Source organism: Leptosomus discolor, unplaced genomic scaffold, assembly GCF_034619465.1.
Source record: "Leptosomus discolor isolate bLepDis1 unplaced genomic scaffold, bLepDis1.hap2 HAP2_SCAFFOLD_45, whole genome shotgun sequence".
Lineage (NCBI taxonomy): Eukaryota > Metazoa > Chordata > Aves > Leptosomiformes > Leptosomidae > Leptosomus > Leptosomus discolor.
In genome coordinates, this window is record NW_028237842.1 from 537,575 (window position 1) to 541,699 (window position 4,125).

Genomic DNA, 4,125 nt, shown 5'->3' on the forward strand with positions numbered 1-4,125 from the left:
GGCAGCGTCGCTCAGAATGACAAGAGCAGTATGGGGACAGCCGCAGCGTGACAGTTGTGGTGGCCGTGAGCAGCACGGCACAGGTTTTTCAGGCAGCAAGGCCGGCTGGCAGGGTGGGTGAACAGCTCCTCCCGAGTGTGGAAATGGGCACGGGAGAAGCCAGGGCTGTTCCGTCTGTGTGTAGCGGGGGACGGTCGCAGGAAGCTGCTCTCAGGGCCTGTGACCAGGAGCTGTCGCCTTGGCACTCCCGGAGGGTGACGGTTCCCAGGGAGCGGAGCTGCCGGACAGGGGCTCCAGCTCGCAGTGTGCCGTGGGGTGAAGGACTCCCGCTGCCAGCGTGTGTGGGGTTGTTATAAAGGGTCTGGGGAGCTCCTGCTGCCGACTGACGGGGTTCAGACCGGACCCCCTTGGCTTTCCAGAATCCCTCTTGGAGAGGAGCCTGGGTGTGGCTGGATCCAGCCTTAGCCCCCGACTGTGAAGAAGAGTTGGGACCCTCGGTTCTGCCCCAGAGCCGGTTTCGCTCAGCTTGAGCTGGCTGCCTCCGGAGAGGGACACCCCTCCGCTGTTTCCCTGTGCCTTTTGAGGCCTCACACTCGATTACACAAGGTGCTCACGCGCCCAACCGTGCGACAGGCACCGACTTTTTGTCCAGTTAGCTGTTTAATAACGCAGCCCGTTCCCATCTGCTCTGGGCACAGGGGGAGTCTGAGCCAGTCAGCACCACCCGGATGGGCCCAGACCTTCCCATTGCAATGTCAGTGTGGTCTGAAGTGGTTTTGGAAGCAGAGGGGTGTGAAACATGGCGCTAGGCACGTGACCCATCTCTTCTAAGGAACAGATTTACCAGTCCCTTGGGCACTTTTAGTACCCACAAGATAAGCGAAAGCACCAACCAGTGGGAGCGCCCTGTTCAACTCAAAAGGAACGTGTGCCTCGTTGAAGAACCAGAGGTCTCGCAGACTTGTTAAAGCCCTTGTTTGCCGAGGTTTGATCCCTCCTCTGCCCTCTCTGGGGTGCCCGTTGGCTGGCCGTGGGGGGCACTCCAGGCCCGCCTGACTACAGCAGCCAGTCAAACACAAGCGGTCCGGAAGGGCAACGGGTCTCTTGCCCTACTGCAGGCTGCACAAGCAGGTACAGGGCTGCTGGACTGGGACCCCCAGACATCCCTGGCTCATTTTCAGCTGCACCTTCAGGTCCCTCTTCCCCCCTTTTCTCCTGACCCTCTCCTTAGCGGTCTTTTGTCTGGCAGGTTTTCCCTTTATGGTCTCACCAGTTTCACCCCAGGCCAGTTTTCTGCTTTCACAGTGGGCCGTCTGCAAGAGCTTCTCACTTTATAAAGCTAGGGATGACGGAGGCAGAAGCGAAGGAGAGCTGTCAGCCAGGAGACCGCAGCCACCATCCAACAATATCTGCCCTCTCCGCTGCCCACCTTAGAAACCTCGAGAAATCTCTAAAGGCACAACGAAGGAGCAGCTTGGAAGCTGTTCAGAGCAGTGGGGTGTGGTTTGGGTCCCAGTGAGACCCGTGTGCTTAGAGAAGGCTTTTCTGGATGAGTCATCCAGTTCTCTGTCTCTTCGGCTGTAGGTGAGGGCATTGATTCAAGACATTAAGGCAGCGTAAAAAGAGAGAGAGTACTTCTTTTGGGTTTCCTGTTCTGGCAGTGCCTGGTGAGCGATAGGCACAGTAAGAGTCCCATCGACAGCTGTATCCCCAAGCAGGGACTGGAGGAGAGGAGCAGGCGTGAACACCTTTTGCTTCCTGGTGCTTAGCGAGACTTTCAGAGTGGGGGAAAAGGTGTAACCGCGAGATGCCAGAAAGTGTAGAGGTGCGTAGAGAGCACCGCACAGAGGGGGACGCGGGGGTCTCCCAGAGAGGTGCTGGGGCCACGCCAGGGCGCGTGAGGACAAGGCTCCGGGACAAAGCAGCAGGTACAGGAAGGTCCTGAGGGGACATAAGGGTAGACGGGGGCCTGGGGGCACCCCAAGAGGACCCATGGGTCAATGGCGAGCTGGCTCCTGCCCCCCACATGGGTGCCCTGCCCCTCCCAGCCCGGGTGGTGGGTCAGAGTGGGGCCCTTCATGATGCACCTCTGTGACACCCCACAGTGCCATAGTAACCCTCGTAACTGTGGCCTGCAGTGTCTGACGGGACAGCAAGGGGACAGGCAGGAGGGTGAAGCTGGCGAGGAGACCCCCAGCACAGCCCACCTCTTTCCCTGCCGCCCCAGCAGCCCCGCGGTGCCGAGGCATTTCCCTAAGCTGCCCCCCCCCCCCCCAACACTTTCCCCTGTTTGACAGGATGGCGGAGGGACCCCTCAGCCACGCCAGGGCACCCTGGGAGCTGCGGGCTCCCCAGGAGAGCAGCTCTCTGCTGGAGCCCTACAAGATGTCCTGGGTCCAGGTGGTGCAGACCGGTGAGTGAGGGGCCCCCGGGGCTGGGCAGCGTCAAGGCCAGCGAGTGGCACTGGCTTGATGCCGGGATTCCCTTTCCTGGTCAGGCTGTCAGCGGGGGTCCCACGGGCGGGGGGCACGGCGGTGCTTGAATGCCAGGGCTGCTTGGGGCTGGGAGCCGGCCCCAGCACAGCCTCTCTCCTCAGCCGTGCGGAGTTCAAAGCTCTTTTCGCCCTTTGGGAAGCTTGTTGACAAAGGGGCTGCATCCGACCGACTCTTCTGGGTTTCCCCTCCGCGTAGGTGAGACGCTGCCAGAGGAGAATGCAGAGCTCGAACAGGGATGGGATTCTGAGAGTTCCTCGTTGAGTTCTTCACTCGACGTCGTAGACCTGCTCATGGTAATGAGCCCACCCCTTGCTGGGAGTCCTGTCTATGGCATCGGCAGGAGCCAAGGGACCCAGAATCGCTGGCCCTGCTGAGAGGGTTCCCGCTGTCCCCGAGCAAGGACTACCCGAGGGCGGCACTCCAGTGTCCCAGCATCAGATCCAGCCCTCCTGGCCACCAGCGAGCCCTGGTTCTCCGTAGGGCCAACACCTGGTGCCATGCCACTCCTCCCTCACCCTGGGACCCCTCTGCTCTCGTCCTCCACCCTGTAGAGACTGCAGCCCCTCCTTCCAGCTTTTCTGCAGGCACTGCTGCTGGCACCGCCTGGCATCTCACCAGACCTGGTGCTGCTCAGCCAAGCAGCACCATCAGGGCACTCAGCGTGCCGTGTCTTCCGTCCGTTCCTTCCTCCCACAGGAGTTTGGAGAAGACCTCCAACCTGCTCAGAGGACAGAAATTCTCTGCATGGCCATGGAGGCCTTGGCAGCGGGTGACATCAGTGACAGGCAGATGGGCAGCGACATCCTGGACATGGCCATGAGACACCCTGACTCCTGGCTGACGGAAGTAAGTGCCCTGTGGCTGGATCGCCCTGCCCGTGAGCCCTGTCAGGCCCTGTTCTTCCCTCCTTCCCTAAGCCAGCTCTCTCAGGTACCTGAAGTCATTTCAAGGCAGCAGAGAGGGATGGGAAGGGCAGCACTTCCAGCGGCAGCTCGGGAAGTGGCTGCACTCCAGTTACCGCACCGTCCTCACCTGTGTCCCCTCCAGGTGCCAAAGATCATGAGGTGCATCCACCAAAATGTGGAGAGCGTCCGCACAGAGCCAGCCCGGCGCAGCCTGGAGTCCCTCCTCCTCCTGCTGCTCAACGAGTGCCCCAGGGAAGTGGTCAGGAGCCTGCTGAGGATCTCTCCAGCGTGTGACAGGTACTGGCCCTGACAGCCTTGTGGGCTTGTTCCCCGTGATGAGAGGGGCCCAGAGACTCTCTGGCTACCGGACCCATGGAAAACTGCAGGACAGCACGAGGAGCAGAGCCCTCCCTCCCACCACGCTTCCCGGCCCCAGTGTGTCGGCCAGGCCCGCAGCAGCTCAAGCTGCCCAAGGCAGACCCCCGCCACCACGCTCCTCGCTGCCCCCTGGGGAACACGACCTCAGCCCCCTCCTGCCTGCCTGGGCAGGCCCCCGGGCACCCAGGGAGGAGGGTGGGCAGGGAGAGGGCTGCAGCACCGCCTGGGGCTGGAGGAGCTGGCCCAGGCAGGGTGCAGGGGCCGAGGCAGCCCTGCTGAGTGAGCTCTGGGTCTGCAGCGCTGCCCTGGACATGTGGGAGGTGATGATCTCCCTCGCTTTGGGGAGA